The sequence below is a fragment of the Gopherus flavomarginatus genome, chromosome 2 (assembly GCF_025201925.1).
Source record: "Gopherus flavomarginatus isolate rGopFla2 chromosome 2, rGopFla2.mat.asm, whole genome shotgun sequence".
NCBI lineage: Eukaryota > Metazoa > Chordata > Testudines > Testudinidae > Gopherus > Gopherus flavomarginatus.
This window is the reverse complement of record NC_066618.1, coordinates 288,826,168-288,848,185: the sequence shown is the minus strand read 5'-3', so window position 1 is coordinate 288,848,185 and position 22,018 is coordinate 288,826,168.

The following is a 22,018-nucleotide window of genomic DNA, read 5'->3' as shown; positions in this document are numbered from 1 at the left end:
AAGTACTTCTTCACACAATGATGTTAACCTGTGGAACTCATTGCCCAGGGATATTGTGAAAGCCAAAGTATAATGGGGTTCAAGCAAGAATTAGATAAGTTCATGGAGGATAGCTTCAGCAATAAGTATTAGCCAAGATGGTCGTAGTGCAACCCCATGGTCCGGGTTAACCTAAACCTCTGATTGCCAGAAGCAGGAACTGGATGACAGACTATGGATCACTTGATAATTGTCCAATTCTGTTCATTCCCTCTGAAACATCTGGCACTGGCTACTGTGACAAGACATGATACTGGGTTATATAGACTATTAGTCTGATCTAGTATGGCCATTCTGGCACACAGACAGCTCAAGCCTGGAAGAACTGGGCACTCCTGTAAGGTGTTGAGCCCCCTCAACATGTGCCATATTCAACAGAAGAAGAGGGTGCTCAGCATTTTGAAGGAGGGAGCCTATAGGTTCTAATTCAGTACCCAGTGAAGTATGTGGAGAGCCTTTCATTGACTTCAGAAACTCATTGACTGTAAGGCCAGGAAAGACCATCATGATCCTCATGACCTACACATTGGAGGTCACAGAACATCACTCACCCATCCTTGCAATAAACTCATAATCTCTGTCTGAGTTACTGATATCCACAAATCTTCATTTAAAGATTTCAAGTTACAGGGAATCCACCATTTAAGGTAATTCAAACCAGCAAATGACCTGTGCCCCACACTGCAGAGGAAGGCAAAAAACATATCGGAGCCATGGGGCACAGTATGAAGGAATGAACACACATGGGAGTGGGAAAAGGAGATATAATTATTATACTTTTTATCTTTTTATTGCAGAATATGAAGAAAGCAACCAGGGAAGAGCCTATACTAGATTTGATTCTAATATACAGGGAGGAACTAGTTGAGATTTTGAAGGTAGGAGGCAGCTTGGGTAAAAGTGATCGTGAAATGAGAGAGTTCATGTTTCTATGGAATGATAGGAGAGAAAATAGAAGAATAAAGACAATTAACTTCAAGAAGGCAGACTTAAGCAAACTCAGAGAATTGGTAGGTTAGATCCCTTGGGAAACACGGCTAAGGGAAAGAAGTCGTGCAGGAGAGATAGCAGTGTTTAAAAGAAGATTATTAAGCGCACAAGAGCAAAGTATCCCAATGTGTAGGAAAGATAGGAAGTAGGGTAAGAGACCATGATGGCTTAATCAGGAGATCTTCAGTGACCTGAAATTCAAAAAGACTCATATCAAAATAGGAAGCGAGGTCAAATTACAAAGGAATACAAAAAATTCCCCACAAAACAACAAAAGCATGTAGGGACAAAATTAGAAAGAAAAAGACAAAAAAACTAGCTAAGAACATTAAAGGTAATAAGAAAACATTTTACAAATACATGAGAAGCAAAAGGAAGACTAATGGTACATACGTGTAACCCTTTTGCCAGTCAGAGTTGGCAACAACAAGAGCTGGGTTCAGTATCTAGGGGTTCCTTTTCAACAATACAACAAAAGACTGTCTCAAGCCTCAACCCAGTGGCCTGGGACAATTACACACCATGCTCTGGGTGCCTCTAAGAGGCAATACTTCCCCTCTCGCAAGCACAGAATCTGAGTGTAGCAAAAAACTTTTAATAAAAGAAGGGAAATAATGCAGCTTTAATTTAGGGAAACACCGCAAACAGGGTTTACAAACATAAACCATGATCAAAAGACACACCACCAAGTAAGGTGGGCAGTGTCCTTTTCCCCTCAGGGTCTTAAGTTCAGCAACTCAAAAGTCCCTTTAATGTACCCATCCCTTCTCTGCACCCCACTCATAGTTGCTATCTTTGGACAGTGCAGACCCAGAGTTCTGAGATGCAGCTGCAGAGTTCACCTCCCATACTGTGGTGAAGGGGACAAGGAGGCATCTTTCTTGCTCTGCTGCTTGGGCACTCACTCTGCAGGATTGTGCTCTGGCACTCTCCACCAGCCAACCCACTGGACACACCAAGATGTCTTCAGTGCCTCCTACTTAACACAGCTGTCTGTGATTTCAGTTGTTAGTGGTAGAGCTTCACTGCTGGTGCATAGTCTCTTGCATCAGAGACACTGTCCCAAATGAAGGCTAATACTAAGACCTAGGTATGAGTGATTTCAGCTCTACAGCATGTAACAAGACTCTCAATTGAGTCTAAATTAGCTCTGTTATTACACAATGGAAAGAGGAAGGCTCAAGTAATGCCTAGAACCCTTAGGTAGAGCCTACACCACCCTCTCTGAACTCACTGGGCTTTGGAACCCATGTCCCCTGCCTGGTGTGTGCCACTTAGTTGAGGGTGAGTCCCTCAATCAGGAAATGCCAAATACAGTTCTGCTGTCCTTGATTCACACAACAAGGATAACAACACTTTATTATTCCTGCCCCAATAACAAGGAGACTGGGGATCCCACACCAGCCAAAAGTGACCATTTAGGCAAGCAATCCCATCATGCTGAACACCTAGGCAGGGTGGGTGTGCCCATGCAAATGAGATCAGCTCCTGAAGTCCTTTTCCACAGCTCATCAATAGATGTCAGGGGAGAGCTCATTCAGACTCTCTTTACGCATGTTGCTCAATGAGGAGGGAATGACAATAACAGAAAATACAACCATGACCAAAGTGTTTAAATGCCTTTTTGATTCAGTTTTCATCAAAAAAGTTAGTAGTGATTGGACCACTAACTAGGGTGACCAGACAGCAAATGTGGAAAATCAGGACAGGGGATCGGCGGTAGTAGGTGCCCATATAAGAAAATACCCCAAATACCGGGACTGTCCCTATAAAATTGGGACATCTGGTCACCCTACCACTAACATCAGTATACATGGAGTAGGATCTGAGGCTAAAATAGGAAAAAAACAAGTTAAAAATTATTTAGACTGGTTAGATGTTTTCAGGTTGGCAGGGCCTGATGATATACATCCTAGAATACTTAAGAAACTGTCTGAAGAGATGTCTGAACTATTATGATTAATTTGAGAACTTGAGGACAGGAGAGATCCCAGAGGACTGGAAAAGGGCAAATATAGTACCTATCTATAAAATGGGAAATAAGGACTGCTCAGGAAATTATAGACCAGTCACCTTAAGTTCAGTGCTGGGAAAGATAAAGGATCAAATAATCAATCCATTTGTAAACACCTCGAAGAAAATAAGGTAAGTAACAGTCAACATGGATTTGTCAAGAACAAATCATTTCAGACCAATCCAGTCTTCTTCTTTGACAGGATAACAAGCCTTTCAGATAAGAGGGAAGCAGTAGATGTACTTTAGTAAGGATTTTGAACCTATTATGAGGGGGTGGACATCTGGTAGAAAACAGTGCTCAGAGAGTAGTTTTCAGTGGTTCACAATCAAGCTGAAAAAGCATACAGAGTGGGGTCCTGCAGGGATCCATCCTGAGCTTGGTTCTCTTCAATATCTTCATAAATTATTTGGATAATGGCATAGAGAGTATACATATAAGGTTTGCAGATGATACCAAGCTTGAAAGGGTTGTGAGAACTTTGGAGGACAGGATTATAATTCAAAATTATCCTGACAAACTGGAGAAATGGTCTAAATTAAATAGGATGAAATTCCACAAGGACAAATGTAAAGTGCTACACTTAGGAAGAAATAATCAATTGCACAAATACTAAATGGGAAATGACTGCACGGGAAGGAGTATGGCAGAAAAGAATCGGGGGGTTATAGTGGATCACAAACGAATAAAGAGTCAGCACTGGTAAGGCCTCAACTGTAGTTTGTGTCCAGTTTTGGGTGCCACACTTTGAGAAAGATGGGGACAAACTGGACTCGATGTTCAATGAAGTCCCTTCCCATCCTACATTTCTATGAATAGGGTTTCAAGGCTGGTGGATGAGAGAAGATAAGAGACAAGGTTTGAGATGTATAATGGGAATGGAGATGGGGAACTCCTTGAACTCCTGATGAATTATTCATGAAGAACAGCAATGTGTAGGTTAGTCAGATAAACATTCATTACCTGACCTAAACATTTCAATAAGATCACAATATGCTGTTTAGTATTCACTATATTTTCACTAGTTGACCTCTGTCCACCAGTGCCTGCATGTGTTGAGATCTCTTCATGGACATAGCAGAAAAATTTCCCACAAATTCTGAAACTTGCAAAGGCTCTGAGGATGTTAAAGCCCACATAGACATTTTCAAATTAATTAAACTGTTAAGTAAGAGTAACCCTATTTTAGTTAAAATACCTCCAGTGTGGTGCAACTTTCAGTCTTCAATTTTTCTTTCATTGTGTCTGGTGCAGTGAGAGGGAAAAATGTCAGTTTAAGGGTTAACAAGTCAATCTCACAGAAAATATTATCTCAGCTCTGGATATTTTTTAAAAAAATCTATTTTTGCCCAAGGCTGCTGTGTGTTATCAAATAATTTGCCCCTACTAAGGGGTCCATAAATCACTCTGAAAGAAGGCAGACTTCAAAAAGTAATTGTGGCAAAAATTCACAGCTTATAAGTTCCTAATACAAAAGAGTACACAGTACATTTACAGTTCAGTCCATTTATTTGGGTAAAAAATTATGATTCATATCCTACATGTTCACAGGTGTTCTTTCATGTACATAAATAATAGATGCTAGACAATGTAAAAATCCCTCTTCCCCCTGAAACTTCTCTTTAAATCGAGGAAGGGAACATGAAGTAATCTCCAATTGGCCATTTAAAAAAAAAATGCACTTCTCAGTGAGTTATATTCTGAAGTCTGTCAGTGAAAAACTTTTCATGACTTTATGACAGTCTTGCTTGATTAAAGACTGCAGGATTTAGCCCCTATGTTAGCAAATAGGCTCCTAAAAACTCTTTCAAGAGCAAGAATACAGTGGAAGATAACTGAGTTTTAACTAACAGAAATTTTCAGAGGTCTTCTGTAGAATTGTCTTGTGGTGAAAACACTAGACTATCCACACGTCACATTAAGGCACTTCTCAGAACTCCTGGATGAAGAGTAGGGATGCCAGAAAATGTATTACTAATTAAAAAGAAGCTTGTGCTCTATACTCCTATATTCCAAAGCCAGAAGGAACAATTGTGATCATCTTGTCTGACCTTCTGTATAACACAGGCCAGAGAACTTCCCCCAAATAATTCCCAGAGCATACTAGAATTAAGATGTTACAAGTAGGTGCCCTAAATACTCTACAGTTGGGCTACCGCTTGTTCAGAGAAAGCCCCTGGTAGTCCTGGCCGGTGTGTTTACCTGCTGCTTCCGCAGGTTCAGCTGATCGTGGCTCTCACTGGCCGTGGTTCGCTGTCCCAGGCCAATGGGGTCTGTGGGAAGGGCAGCCAGCACATCCTTCGGCCCACGGCGCTTCCCCCAGCCCCCATTGGCCTTGGACAGCAAACCGCGACTAGTGTGAGCCGCAATTGGCCAGACCTGTAGATGTGGCAAGTAAACAAACTGGCCCAGACCGCCAGGGGCTTTCTCTGAACAAGCAGCGGACCAGCTTTGAGAAGCACAGCTCTACAGTGTGTCTCTACAGTATGTGTGCCTCTCTTTTCTATCTTTTTCACTATCTATTTTCCTCTCTCATCTTTTTCACATCTCTAAAATGAATCATGAGCCCCTTCATTTTATAAGATGCCCAAACTTTTTACTAGATGTCCCCCCTGAAAATACAATCAAGAAAGAAGGCCACACTGTTAAATAAACCAACCTGGCTTACAGGGGATGAGAAAGAAAGAAAGAAAGAAAAACAATAAATTTTTCCAAGTATATTAGCAACAAAAGGAATCTCAATGGTATTTGTCCATTACTAGATGGAAATGGTAGAATTGTCAATACGAAAACCGGAAAGGAAGAAGTGTTCAATAAATATTTCTGTGCTGCATTTGGGAAGGAGATCAATATGTCATCATATTTTAGGATAATGTTGAAATATTTTCCATTCGAAAGGTAACTAAGGAGGATGTTAAACAGCAATAACTAGAGCTAGACCTTTTAAAATCTGCAGGTCCTTATAACTTGTATTCAAGCGTTTTAAAACCACGGACCAAGTTGCTTTCTCAACTGTTAATGTTGTTTTTCATTAAGTCTTGGAACACTGGAAAAGTTTCAGAGAGCCAGAAAAAAGCTAATATTGTGCCAGTATTTTAAAAAGGGCAAATGGGATGTTCTGGGTAATAATTATAGGCCTTCTTTTTATTATTTCATATGGCTGGAGTAGAGCAGCAACTACAATTTCACCTGAAGCTGAACAAGACAAATGGCTACATTAGGTGTAGCAAGATTTACTGCAGTAATACCTCCATCATATTTATAAATTGGGCAGTAGATTGTCATATGTTCAATAGTCTGTTGCGGGGACCCACACTCGCGCACCGGGGAGTCCTTGTTTTTCCATTTGTGTATAACATAGCCACATCTACCATGGTTGGTTCAAATTTGGTTCAGAGTTGACCAAGATCACCATGGAAGGTCAAACCCAGGAATCTTCTGCATGGGATCTGGCATAAGGTGCTTATTTTTAAAGTCTTGTTTAGCCCAGTCTGCTTTTCAAGCCTCTTTCTGATCATAGCGTGATTGCGTGAGGCTAAACAAATGTTCCCAGAAAGGTTTGCAGGACTTAAGATGTTACGGGAGGGGCGTCGTCAAGGTCTTGGTGAATGGGAAGATATCTGTTTTCCTGGATTCGCTGAGCTTCACTGAATGTGGTACCAGTTCCATGTATCGACAGAGGAGTGATGTTAGACAGCACAGGTAGCCATGGTGTTAGAGCCGACTTAAGGATTCCTGTGATGCACCACATCACTTTATTTAGCTGGGTATGTACAAGTCCTGTGTGGCCTGACATTGACCACAGGCAAAGTAACAGAATGGTGGCTATGGGACTTGATTATTAAGGAACTAGAGGAAAGCAATATAATTAATGCCAATCAACATAGGTTTATGGAAAATGGACATTGTAAAACTAACTTGATATCTTTCTTTGATGGAATTACAAGTTTAGATGATAAATGCAATAGGGTTGATGTAATATAGATAAACATTGTAAGAAATTTTGATTAAGAAACTAACAAAATTATGATGCAAAATTAACACGGTACACATTAAATGATTAAAATCTGGCTAAGTGACAGCTCTCAAAATGTAATCATAAACAGGGAATCATCATCAAGTGGATGTGTCTCTAGAGGGACCCCACGGGGTAGTTCTTGGCCCTATACTATTTAACATCAATAATGTAGAAGAAAACATGAAATTGTTAGTGATAAAGTTTGCAGATGACACAAAGACTAGCGGTATGGTATATAAGCACTACAACATCACTGATATAGAGCTATCTGGTTCAAGATTATACATCTAGGCAGAAAGAACGCAGGCCATAGTTATAGGATGCAGTATTCTATCGTGGGAAGCAGTAACTCTGAAAGGACTTGGGGGTTATGGTGGAAAATCAGCTGAATATAACACCCATTGAAATGCTGCGGCCAAAGCGATCCTTGGATGTATACACAGGGGAATGTCAAATAAGAATAGAGAGGTTATATTACCTCTTTATTTGGCACTGGTGTAATCATTACTGGTATAACCACATCCAGTTTTGGTGTCCACTGTTCAAGGATGTTGATAAATTGGAGAGGGTACAGAGAAGAGCTTTGAGAATGAGTAAAGGACTGGAAAACATGTCTCATAGCGGAAGAGTCAAGGAGCTGAATCTGTTTAACTTAGTGGACAGAAAGCTAAAGAATGACTAGATCACACTCTATAAGTACCTACATGGGGAACAGAGATTTGATAGTTGAGGGCTCTTTAGTCTCTCAGACAAAGGTTTAACAAGATCCAATGGCTGGAAGTTGAAGGTAGACAAATTCAGACCAGAAATAAGGCACACATTTTTAACAGTGAGGGTAATTAGCCATTTGAACACATATCCTTCACTGGCACTTTAAAAATCAAAATTGGATGCATTTTTTTTTCTAAAAAAGCATTAAAAAATGCTCTACTTCAAAGAGGAATTAATTTAGGGATGTCCTGGTACCTGTGCTATACAGAAGGTCAGACTAGCTGAGCACAGTGATCCTTTCTGGTTTTATTATCTATGAATCTATGTTTCTTTTAGATTCAAACGTTCAAACCAGTGATCAACATTAAGCCAAATGAGTCCAACAGACCCTAATGAAATGTATGTAGTCATTATTACTGTTACTGGCTTCACTGTTTAGTCATGACTTCTTCAGGTTTGCTGAAAGGCCACACATTTGATACTTAAAAGAACTCATACGTACGTTTCTATCTAGTGAATACAAGCGTCCTTAGGGTAGTAGCACTAGAAAGAATTAAAAAAGTGTCAGGGTCATTCACAACCTTTCTGCCCTTTCCAGATGGCTAAACGGAAAGAGGGGTTCCACTTTGGTCCTGCCTAGCTAGTAGGGGTCCCAACAGGGAAGCAATTGAGAAACATTTGAGTAATCTCACCTCTCTGTCGGTCTAAGATTTTTATATAGCATCTATCACCATCTCTCACCGTTCAGACAGGAGGGGGAAGCTTGGATATGTGTGTGAAGGAGCATCAATTATGGGAGAAGGCTTTATCGGGAAGGTGTGTTTTAAACCCCGATCAGACCGCTGTCATCTCTCAGCAGAGAAAGAGATAATAGAAACAAGAACAGGAGAGCTCCTTGAACCCTTAGACAGCCAACACTGGAGTTTTCAACAGAACGGAGCCAAACCAACTCAGTGCCATTTCTTTATCTCCTTAAGATTCTGCAGCTGAACTCCGAGATAAATTGCCAGCTCTTTTCCTGCACGCAATGTACATTTTTGACACCTGAAGAATAGTAAGATTAATGCTCTGTTTAGGAAGTGGATAGGACTATGTCAAGAAAGTAACTCACTCTATAAGTGTGTGTGAGACCATTCAGCTGAGGTTCCTTGTAGGGAAACAGCATGGTAGGAGGATTGTGCATGGAGCCAACTGGCCTTCCTGAGTTCTAATCCTGCCAAGGGTTTACTTTGGGGACCTCTCCACCTCTCTGTGCCTCAGTTTCACCAGCTGTAAAGTGGGAATAATATTTATCAACTTCCCTGGGATGGGATGTGCAGGGCCTGTCCCTGTGTTGACAAGAAAGAGTTAATGCTTTTGGACTATAAAGGACTACAGCTGGTGCAAAGTGCAAAGACACTCAGTAAGGGTCAGGGGACTATATAATGTATTTTTCAGGGACTCAGAAAGCTCCCTACAGAGTCTGGAAGAAGGCTAGATGCCTTGAGGAAGAGAACAGGCTGAGGGTCTCTAGTGTGAGCTCAGGGACTGTGATGAATTGGAGTAGGAGCCTAGGGGAAGAACAAAGGCTTTTTGTTGATTTATACTAATAACTATACCTTGGAAAAGGAGATTTTCATTTGAAACACCAGTTGTGTGCTGTTTGGTTCACAAAAGGAAGGGAAACTGAGGCTAGTGGTGCCTCCCCATATGGAAAAAGTAAAGCAATCCCAGGACACCCCCCCCCCGCCCCCCCGCTGTTTGTAAAGCACTTGAAACATGTTAAATACTGTATGTTATTGGTACTTCCCTTGAACAATGCAGGTGATGGTCTACTGGACTGTGAAGCAAAGCTGTATGATTGTATCCAGCACTAACCGAATAATACACCTTGTGTTATGAGTAAAAAAGAGGGAAACCCCTAGAGAAGCACAGATGTTGGGGAGCAGTAGCTTGATGATGTGTCCCCCTTTTCCATCTGAAATTCTGGAAGCCCCTTCACTCCCAATTCATGGAGTCTCAGATCCACAGGTATAGGGAGGTTATATTTGGGAATGACCAGAATCATCTCCATGGCAATGTTCCCCTCTTAAATGTAGACTTTCCTCATGGAATAAATGGTCCTGCTAACCCTACTCTGGTCACTGAGGGAGATTCTGGATCAGCTGCCTCTGGGAACCCCATGGTAGTACAAGTCTGAGCCACAGCAGATGGGGAGACCTAGAGTGTTGTGTTGAGGCAATGGGCTCATGCAGAAATATCCCTGCACTTCCCTTGTCCTAAGGTCTATGGGATCCACAACATTCAGGGTGTGAATGGATTTGGGAGGTCTTGCTCCATGCAAACACTGTTCACGTCCCAAGCAAAGGATGTGCGTGAAACGCAGGGGGCCCCACTGAAGTCAATAGCAACATTTCCACTGACTTCACTCATGCAGGATCAGGCTCCATGAGTCAAACCTCATATGCTTTTCTGATTTTTATCCAGGCTGTGTTACTACCTTACACAATGGTGTTGCCCATTTGCTGAGTATGTGCAGATGTTTGGGGCTTGGCTGGTCAGTTTCCCATTTGGATCAGAAATCGCAGTCAGATATTTCCTTAGTGTAATCTACTTATTCACAAAATGTACTCAAGCCTGTTTCTTTGAACCAGGATGATAACAAATGGCACAAAGGTAACTCCCTCTTACAGATAGCTCAGGTCAGGAATCATTATCCTGTCTCCTGAAGCCTCTGTCTCCAGTGCCTCACTCAAGCCGTTATCCTGTCTCCTGAAGCCTCTGTCTCCCCTAAATCTCTTTGTTTAACAAACTACGTCTCTTCTTCTCCATGCATGAAATTTTTCTTAGCCCTGGGTAATGTGACCAGGTAGACCCAAGTTTTAGGTGTAGACCAGGCCTTTAGCAGTCTTGAAGCTTCAGCCTGAGGTAACTATAGGCCTTACACACCACTCTTTAGTCAGGCAGAAGAGTTGTTAACAATGAGCCTATGATGGGGTGTCTGCTCAATGCAAACCCTGAGCAGGTTAATGTGGGCCAGGAGGGGCCAATTAACCTTAGATACTGCACCTGAAGGGGAACCAGGGCTTGATAGAGCAAATGGAGTTCAGGTGGGGGAGGAGCGGGGATAGAGTTATAAAACCAGGAGGTGAGAGCAGGAAGGGGCTGTAGGAAGCAGGTTTGCAGTCACTCCCCAGAGGGAAAGGGATTTGGCTAGGGACAAGGAGGCAATCCAGGGGGATAGTAAAATCTGGGTTCCTGGCCTAGACAAGAGAGTCTGACAAGAGGCCTAGAGGGGTGAAGTAACAGTAGTGGAGGAAGGTCCAGTGGTAAAGCAGAGATAGGGAAGGAGGAAGACAGGTGGGTCAGGAAGGAACGCAGAGAAACAGTAACAGGATCTAAGACTAAGCAGACCTGGATTGCTAGTCATAGGGTCCTTGGGCTGGAATCCAAAGTAGCAGGAGGGTCTGGGTTCCCCTACCAGCCACTGGGAAGTGGCAGAAGACCTAGAGGTGGAACAGAAGTACATCTCAGGTGGTATCAGGACAGTTTTCCTGTGGACATTTGTTACCCTGGTAGGAGGGGATTATATAGCAGCCCCACTGGAAGATTGAGTAATGGAGGGAGAAAGAAGGGGGGATATGGGGTCACAGTGAGAGTAACCGATAGCAGGGGTTGCCAGATGGGGAAGAAAGCTAATTCTCAGACCTAGCCATAAGTCAGTGACCCCTTTTATAGAGCTTTTCCCTAACCAGGTAGTAAAGAACAGGACCCTCCAAATTGCAGTGTTACTGAGCAAATAACACTATGAACCACTAAACAATATGGAGAAGAAGAAGAAAAAATACCTTCCTCTGGCTGGGAACTCCTAGCACTTATAGAGCCAGAAACAGACAGAGCTGAAGGAGAGCTACCCAGGCTTTCTCTGCCACACACAAATCACTGGCAATGCTCAGTTTAAAATGAAGAGGATTAAATCATGTATTTGTATGTAAGGAGTCTGCAGTCCCTCAGGTGTATTAATTGTTGTGAGAGGGAGACTAGGGACCAGATTGATCTATACATGCTAGCGAACAAGGAAAGAGCAGAGACTGATTTACTGGGGATTGGACAGTCTTGAGAATAAAGGATACCTTGCTCCTCCCTTACCCCATTTCTGTGCTCAGCCCAAAGATGCCTGCCAATCAGGCCTCAATATTCTTGAGAAGCCCCAAATGACTATTGTTTTAGTTCAGATAAAATGAGTTTCCATCATTCCTTTAACTATTCTTGTGCTTTCCATCGCCAGCAATTTACATGGTCTCTTTATAGCTTCCACTCAGATTTCTGGAACCTCGCTCCCACCTTGGACTATTCAAGATTTCATCCCAGGAGGGGGTTCATCTCAACACCCTGAAATGGAACAATGGAGGAATCTGAGAGCAGTCAGTTCCACTGGACCAGGCACCCTGTATGTTAAAAATACCTAGCAATGCAATGTATCTGCTTTACAGCCAGGGCTGCAGGGTGAATGGTTGATTGTTCCTGAGAATCTTAAAATCAGTTTTAAGTCATTCTTTTGAAATCAGGAACTATTTATTTAAAATGACAAACTACACATGATTTTTTTTTAATTGGCATTCAAACCAATGGCTGGGAATACCTGTGACTGGAGAAAAAAACTTATTGCCTGCAGTCTCAGATGAACCAAAAACAAATAGCTTATCGGGTGCTGCCTGCTAGCATTTTACTGTAGAATTTACTGTGTGTCAGTTGAATCTCCTTTTGAAGTCTTTTTAAAGGGAGACAGTCATTTAACACCTGACTTTGGGGCCTAAGAAAATAACATAAATGTTCTTGTTTTACAAAAGCTATTAACAATAACATTTTAGAAGTTCCAGTTCAAATCAAGACCCAGTTGTGCACTATAGATGCATAGTAAAAAACAAAAAAGTCCCTTTCCTGGACACCTTATAAGTAGACAAAACAGACTGAGGTAGAATGGGCCTATTATAGTACAGATGGGGAACTGAGTCACAGAAAGATTAAGTAAACTGCCCAAAATCATACAGAAAATGTGTAGCAGGGCCAGGCATTGAACCCACCTATGCTGGGGCCCAGGCCAGTGGCTGGGTATTTCACCACAATGCAATCCTTTCTTTCCCTGACATCCCCTTTCTGTTACAACTCCTATTTCGACAACTTGTTGGAATAAATTTTGGTTCCAGATAAAGTTCCTTCTGAACCATATCCAGATGTCTCCTTACCTGTTTTTCAGGACACTGCTGCATTGCCGTCACCACTTTATCCCAAGAGAATGGGAAAACTAGTAGGGTGGCTGAATGTATAAGTTGTTTAGTTAGTAACTTGCTATTCTAGGGCAGAATGATCCCTTGCAATTTAAGTCTGTGGTAGTCCACCCACTACTTTTAGTTAGATTATATAGTGTTTCCTGTTAGCCATATAAACAGTAATGCATATGTGTATAGAAAGTTTTCTAAATGACGATGGAGGACTTTGATGTCCTGTCCCTGTAAATGTTTGAGGACACCCTCACTCCTCAGCATAAAGTCTCATTTTCACATCAGTTTCAGTTTTGCATCTTGAACAGTAAAGGCAAGACAACAGACAGTTGGGTTTCTATCAGCTCCCTCTGTGGGAGTATGGTCCCATTCAGCATGAGTGAAGGTGGTAGACTTGGGCCCTTCGGAATAGGTAGGTATTGTTATGCCCATTCTACAGAGAGGGGAACTAAACTGTGGCATAGAGAATAGGCATAGGTTTCAGCTCTGCTGTACACGGGTGCAGCATCCTTGGAGTTAACGGAAATGCTCTTGCTAATATCAGGGTTGAATTTGGCCATTTGTGAATTGCCCGAGATCAGGCAGTGCTGGATTGTTCCTAGTCCTCCCACAGCTTCTCAGGCATGTAGGAAGAAATAAGGATTCCTAGCCAGTTGTGGAGCTGCTTAAGGGCTACCAGCATTGCAGATGTGAGATCTGCATCCTCAAGGAGCAACTAAATGGGGAGTGAGTTGGAAGTGGAGGGTGCATTCTGGACTGCAGAACTGGGTGGCTTCCTGGGTATGGAGGGTAAAGCTCAGATAACTGAGGATCCCCTTTCGTTCTCTTCAGCCCCTCTGAGACCAGAGAGGCACCCTCTTGCCTCTGCAGCAGTGACTTTGGCGATGGTCTGATACCACAGCGTGGAGGAACTCCCTAGTCCTTTGGGCTATCTGCTGCTGGCCTCAAGATTTGCTACACAGAGAAGCAGTTTCATTTTTCGCCCCAAAGAACATGCTCTCTATAAGCTTCCAAGTTCCCTCTAAGAGTTAATGCAAGTGTCATAAACAGATAGTTAAGGGTTAATGTCTCTTTTACCTGTAAAGGGTTAACAAGCTCAGTGAACCTGGCTGACACGTGACCCAAGGACCAATCGGGAGACAAGATACTTTCAAATCTTGGTGGAGGGAAGTCTTTCTCTTGTGCTTTTTGGGTTTTTTTTGTTCTCTCTTGGGATTAAGAGAAGCCAGACATGTATACAGGCTCTCCAATCTTTCTGAAAAAGTCTCTTCTATTCAACACTGTAAGTACTAAATAGCAGGTGAATTAGGCATTTTTTTGTTTTCTTTATTGCAAATGTGTATTTTGCTGGAAGGATTTTAACTCTGTTTGCTATAACTTGTATACTTAGGCTGGGAGGAGGAGTTCTTCTGGTCTAGGTGAAGCTGAAAGACCCTATAACATATTCCATCTTGATTTTACAGAGATAATTTTTACTTTTTTTTTAATTAAAAGCTTTTCTTTTAAGAACCCAATTAATTTTTTTTATTCTTGTGTGAAACCCCAGGGGACGGAGTCTAGACTCACCAGGGATTGGTGGAGGGAAAGGAGAGAAGGGGGAGGGAAAGACTAATTTCTCTCTGTGTTAGGATTACTGTCTCTCTCTCAGGGAGAGTCCGAGAGGGGGAGAGAAGGGGGGGAAGGTGAATTTCCTTTCTGTTTTAAGATTCAAGGAATTTGAATCATAGTGATCTCCCAGTGTAACCCAGGAAGGGGAAATCTGGGAGGAAGAAAGGAGGGGGAATGGTTTATTTCCCTTTGTTTTAAGACCCAGGAGGTTTAGGTCTTGGGTTCCCCAGGGAAGGTTTTGGGGGACAGGGAGTGTACCCAAACACTATATTTTGGGCAGGTGGCAGCATGATAAGAACTAAGCTAGAAATTAAGCTTAGAAGGAAACAGGCAGGTCCCCACTTTCTGGATGCTAAAGTTCAAAGTGGGAAACAGACCCTGACAGCAAGTATCTCAATTATTGCAGTAAAGCAATCTATTACTTTCTCTCTGCTTCGCTCCCTGCAGAATTTCATTAAAACCCACTTCCCTATTAGTGGTTTTCACTAGGAGTTTGATCCAAAGCCCGCTGAAGTCGTTGGAGAAGGACGACAGTACCTTTCGTTTAAAAACCTCAGAGTGTTCTAATTTTGAAATGCAAAATAATAACCGATGTATTGCATTTCTATAGGCTGGGATTTTGAATAATCTCAGGGGAGTTAGACACCCTCTTCCACTGAGTTTGAACAGGAGTTGGACACTCCCTTAGGCGACTATGAAAATCCCTTAACAAAGTGTTTATTAATCCTTACAACACATGGCTAAGGCAAGGATGATTATTCCCCTCTTTCTTCAGAGGGGGAAACTGAGGCACAGAGTGGTTAAGGGATTTGCCCACAGTCACCTGGTGGCGGAGCCAGGCTTAGATTCCCCAGCAGTCCTGACTTCAACTCCCTTGTCTAACCAAGGACAGCACTGACTGCTATGAAAAGGTATCTAGATGAAATCCTTTATTAGATCTGACTAATGTGGTGGTATCAATTTGGGGAGCAAATAGGTGCTCTGAATTCATTTAGTGTGGGCTTTGCATTTTTGTTTTCTTCAAAGTGAGATCCCAGTTCATATTCTGACAGTGCTTTATAATCCTTGAATCCCTGATGAGTTGCAAGACTGCTCCCACACTGTTTGCACATACATTATAGATAATTTGAGAAATTTCCCTATAGCTCTCAACTTGTGTTGACTAAAAATGAGTAGCTCCTCTGGCATGCTCTTCCCTTTGGGTAAGATAATGGGAGGCTAGACTGAAGCCTTTATGGGAAAGAGGCTGCGTACTTCTGAAGGGAATGACCTGGAAATGCCCAAGGTACTGTCAGTTTATCTTGCAAGGGAGGTTCTAATTACTAATGTCAGTTGGTTTCTTGCATGTTTTTGTGTGCCGTTCATGCAACAAGAGGGAAGGTCTGGATTCATAGACCATGCCACAGCAGATGATCTTTCATAGGTATTCATATGGCAGGACCTTGCAGCATTACTGTAGTGAAGTTCCATTATAAAACCCCATTTGCTAAGGGTTTAACACACAACTCTTTTTAAATTTTCATCAAAGTAGAATTTGGCACAAAAGTTCTCTGCCCACAAGTGATTGTTTCAATTTAATTTAAATCAGTTTGACCACTTTGTACATGGCGGTTACTATAGCATTAAGCTAGCAATGATGCGACTATGGCTGCTGACACCCTTTTGTGCTAAGGCTATTTTCAGTTGCCTATAACTTCTGAAACCCAAGACACTTTGAGCTGAAATTTCTCATGCTTAAGCCCAGAGGTAAATGAATTTGTTTAGAACATTTAGAAAAAAAAAATCCTGCAGCTATTGCTTAAGTTACCTGAGTACGGCGCAATAATAGTTTTGGTTAGCTCTCATTGAGGGATGTAGTTTTGTTGAGTTTGGGAAAAACTAGGCTAAGAAAGGAAGACTATTAAGAAAGAGATAAAAAAGCATATTTCAGCGTAGCAGCCATGTTGGTCTGTATCCGCAAAAAGAACAGGAGTACTTGTGGCATCTTGGAGACTAACAAGTTTATTTGAGCATAAGCTTTCCTGGGCTACAGCCCACTTCATCGGATGCATGCAGTGGAAAATACAGTAGGAAGATATCTATCTATCTATCTATACACAGAGAACATGAAACAATGAAAAAAAGCATGTTATTTTCCATTATGGCTTCCTGTAGGCAAATCACATCTGGCTATGCCTGCATGAAATCATAGATTCATAGAAATGTAGGGACACAAGGGACCTCAGGAAGTCATCTAATCCATCCATCCTCCCACCCATGCTGAGGCATGATTAAGTGCACCAGACCATCCCTGACAGATGTTTGTCTAATTTGTTCTTAAAAACCTTCAGTGACAGGGATTCCACAACACCTCTATGTACCTTAGGGCTTGTCTACACTTACCAGTGGATCGACGCTGCAGGGATTGATCCACTGGTGATCGATTTAGCAGGTTTAGTGAAGACCCGCTAAATTGACTGCTCTCTCATCGACTCCGGTACTCCACTGGAGTGAGAAGAGCGTCTCCCATCGACATAGCATAGTGTGGATCCCGCAGTACACAGATCTAAGCTATGTCATCTTGAGTTACGTTACTAATGTAACTCAAATTGCATAGCTTAGATCAACTTTTCCATAGTGTAGACCTGCTCTTAGTCTAGTGCTTAACTTTCTAATGATAAGGATAGTTAATCAGTGGAACAGGTTACCTAGAGAGATTGTGGGATCCCTGTCATTAATGGTTTTAAACACAGGTATCCTTACTTGGTCCTGCTTCAGCACAGGAAGATGGGTTAGATGACCTTTTGAGTTCCCTTCCAGCCCTATATTTCTATGATTTTGCATGTGTGCATTTGCATGCTCGTTGTGTCCTTAATCTTTAATGCAGGGGGTTTCCTCCCTTGCTGGCTGGTGTCAGTCAGCTAACTCAATGAGCCGTGTTATTATATTTTTGTATTTTAGGGCTTGTCTATATGGAGAGAGTTAGTGCACAGCAAGCTGGGATGTAAATCTGAAGTGCACCATGCTAAGCTACCGTGTAGACCATGCTACCAAAACAACAGTATTTCAAAGTGCCCTGTGGAACTTTTAGGGCACAGTGGTAGGTCTGTGTGGTCAGTTAATGCACAGCAGGCTAGTGTGCCCTAGACTGACACCCTAGCTTGCCATGTGCTAACTCTGCATATAGACAAGCCTACTGTAGTGCTTAGAGGTCCCAACCAAGACCAAGGCTTTTACCTGCAGGGTGCTGTACAAACACATGATGAGAAATAGCCTGCCCATTCCAAAAAGCTTACAGAATAGAGAAGACAGACAAAAGGTATGTGAAAGGAATCACTCTTATTCACATTTCACAGATGGGAAACTGAGGCACAAAGAACTTAAGGCCATATAGGAAGTCTGTGGCAGACCTAGGAATGGAAAATGTTTTTTCCCCCTGAGTCCCAGTCCTGTGCTTTAACCACAAGACCATCTTTCCTGTCTCTGTGCTGAGCTCAAGGAGGGGTGGCCCATCAGCCTTACAATACCGTTTTGATTCTGCCTAAACAGAATGAGGGAAGCCCCACAGTGTTACTGGGGAAACCTCAGTAATGTGATGGACAGGTTCTCTGTGATTCTTCCTGGTTACATGGGACAGCAAAACAGGTTTTCCAGCTCAAAGTTTGCTTGTTTGTTTATTGGCCAATGGCTGGCCAGGCAGACTTGTCTTTTCCACCTAGGGGTTTTACATAGAGGTTGCTCCTGTGGCCTCTGGGAGAGATGTAGGATAGGGAGTGAATAGAGTGGGGCAGCAAGCTCCCTTTCTCTCCAAAAGACTGCGCAACTCCCAGCCACACAAATAACTTTTAGTCAATCCTGTGTGTAGAGAGAATCCAGTGTTCCACAAAGTGTGCTGCACAGAGATAGCAGGTGTTTGCGGGGGCTATTTACTGCAGGAGTTTCATTCATGTTCTGACATCCCAACAGCACAATGAGAAGTCCAGTGTTCAAAGACAGATGCCCACATCTTATATTTGAATGATTAAAATCAATAGTTAGGTCCAAAAACATGACCTCCAGGCTTCGAAGTAGCCAGTTAAAGGTGTGATCTATGCATGCAATGTAGCCCCCAATTAAAAAAAAGAGCTAAACTGTCAAAGGCAGGTGATTATTTGAAAAAAACATACTTCATCTTTTTTTTGGAAATTGCTTGCTGTGACCTTTAGAAAAAGAAAATATTGAAAACGACATAACATTTAAAGGTCTGACTTTAATCTGTGGAAACAAGAAAATTCCACCTTGCGACCACAAATGCAACTGTAAGTCACTTCATTGGGCCAAGGTACTGCTGGGCTTGCCAAAGATTTAGTGCTAGTTTACACAAGCTGTAATAACATAGGTAGACATAACTAGGTGAATTAAGGACAGGGTAGCAGCTTAATGTGGAATTTGCTTGCTTTTTGTCAGTTGAACACACACCCTGAATGTCATTTTAACAGAGATTGCATGTTTAACATTAAAAGTCTCTTTTGTTTCACATTAATGCATTCAGTGCATTTCTCTGTAAATTTAAGGCCCTCTCAGGTATCTATAAAGAATTAAGGCATGTTTATAAATCGAAATATAAATTTATTGGGCAACCATTATGATCTCTTTAGTTTTATCATCCCCACAGATTATTTACATTACAAACATTTTGGTGAGGGGAGGCGCAGTAATGAGCACCCTGGCATCTGCTGGGAGAGCGATAAAGCAGTGCACAGACAATCCAGGAAGTTTCTGGAGAGCGTTGGGGACAACTTCCTGGTGCAAATGCTGGAGGAACCAGCTGGAGGAACCAACTAGAGGCCATGTTCCTCTTGACCTGCTGCTCACAAACAGGGAAGAATTGGTAGGGGACGTAGAAGTGGGTGGCAACCTGGGCAGCAGTGACCATGAGATGGTTGAGTTCAGGATCCTGACACAAGGAAGAAAGGAGAGCAGCAGAACATGGACCTTGGACTTCGGAAAAGCAGACTTTGAATCCCTCAGGAAACTGATGGGCAGGATCCCCTGGGAGAATAACATGAGGAGAGCTGGCTGTTGTGAAAAACGGGTCACTCTGCTCTGTTCCTCTCCCCTCCCTTCTCCATCCCTGTAACAATAAGCATGGGAAGGGGGAGAAGGGGGTCCCTGCTACAGCTGAGCTTCCCCTTCCTAACTAAGACCTGGGGGAGGGGTGAAGAATCCCTTGAGCTGCCCTCTCAGGTCTGATAAGGGATGAAAAGCCTCCATAGCTACAGGAGGAACAGAGATGAGGGTGGGCCTCCTGGCAGCTGTGGGAGCTGAAGGGGATGCACCAAACTGATATGGAAGCTGGAGGGGGGGCACAATATTGATGTAGGGGTCAAAATCATATTATTCACTGTAAAATTGCATGTGCCAGCAGCACTGACACTGGAAGCAGGAGAAAATCAGAAGCCAGAGTAAACAACACATTTGTTTTTTTTTAAGTTTAATGATTTTTTGGTGTCTGACTCATGCTTTTTAAACTTGCGTGGTTGACAGTACTGGGAATCTGTCTCATGCTGCGTGCCAGCTCTTCCTGTGTGTACAACGAACTTTGTAATCTTGAATGAAATATTATTAAGTAGCAGAACATGTTAGTCATGATCATTATGAAGAAAAATATAATATTAAAAGATACTTTGGGCCCAGTAGCTCAGACTAAACCAATATACAGGGGGGTTTAATGAACATCTCTTGTTCAGAGTAACATTAAAGCTGTTACTTACATTATCTTGTTAACAAAGAAATATTTTGTAACCACTTTTTCACTCCAGTTATTTAGTCCTCAACTTTTTTTTGAAACAGAACAAGGGTTTTGGAAAACGTGAAATGACTAATAAGCTGCTGGCTGAACCAGCACAAATTCAGAAATGAAATATCAACTGTTAATCAAAAGTAAAGGAGCTCGGTTTATTTATTTTTATTCGTTATCTTTCCGTCCAAGACCATTAGGTAATGTTTCACCAATTATATTACAATTGTCATTTCTGAGACAAACCTCACTGAGTCCTAATAATTCATTATGGCTCTGGTCCAGCTATGTACTAAATTCTTGACTCTGAGCATGTGAATAATCTTAGCTGACTCCTTAGGTGCCTAAATATCTTTGAAAATCTGGTTAAAGCATTGTACTCGGACTTAAGAGACATGAGCTTGGTTCCTCACTCTATCACAGATTTCCTGTGTGACGTTGGCAAAGTCATTTAATCTCTCTATGCCATCTGCTATTTGTATCTTGTATCTCTTTCTCCCACTGTTTGCCTTTCTTCATGGTCGACAGGAATAAGAGCCCAGAGGAGGCTAAAACTCCCCAAACAGCCAGCATGCCACCTTTGGAGCACGCCACAGCCAAAAGACCACCCCAACTGTGTCCCTGCTGTGCCCCAAGGCACCACTCCCTCTTATCCTCTCCCCCCTCTGAGGCCTCATTCTCCCCCTGGCTCTTCCCATCCCCACTCCGTCCACATGGGGGCCTCCGGGGAGAGGGAAAAGAGGCGTGCACAAGCAGTGAGTGGCCAGCCGGCTGGCTGGCCAGTAGGCAGCTGGGGATGGGGACCTGGGGAAGTGGGCAAAGAAGCATACGTGAGTGATGAGTGGCTGGCTAGTGGTAGGGGGGCCTGAGGGAAGGGGCGCAGAGACATGGATGAGGGATGAGTTGCCTACGGGGTGTCCGGTAGATTTTCGAGCAGTTGGGCAGGCGGGGGGAGGGGATGAAAAGGTGCAAGCAGCAGGTGGGGGGGGGCCTCGGGGAAGAGGCATGAGTGGCCAGACATGGGGGGCCTTAGGGGGAAGAGGCTTAACCAGGCCAGGGGGTGCAGCATTGGTGGAGCTTTTGGGGGGAGGAGGCTGAGCAGGGACGAGCCTTGGGGCAAGACTATGGTCCGGGCGCACCCAGCCTCCCAAAATGGAAGAGTCACACACCACCCATGCCTTTCTTGTTTATTTAGATTGTAAACTCTTTGAGACAAGTGTAGTCTCCTACAATGCATTGTTATAGCCTAGCACAATGGAGTCCTGAACTTGGTTTGGGCTTTATGTGCAACGGTGGAGACCTGAACTTGGATCTCTACGTGCTACCGTAATACACATAATATTATTTCCTGCTTCCCATGGATAATTGTTACTATCATGTTCTGAAAAAGGCAAAGGACAAAAACATTCATTTACCAACATCACCATGGGGGCGGGAAGCAGGACAATGCCTACTCTGCAGGGGTCACTTCCCTGCTGCTGCTTGTAGCCTATAGGTTCCCATCCAACCAGTAATTTTAATACTGGGCCTGATCTTGGGACAGGAACTAACCTCAGAGTGTTAACTGGGAATTCTTAAGTAATCAATAGAATTAACACATAGTCCATAGATCAGGCAAC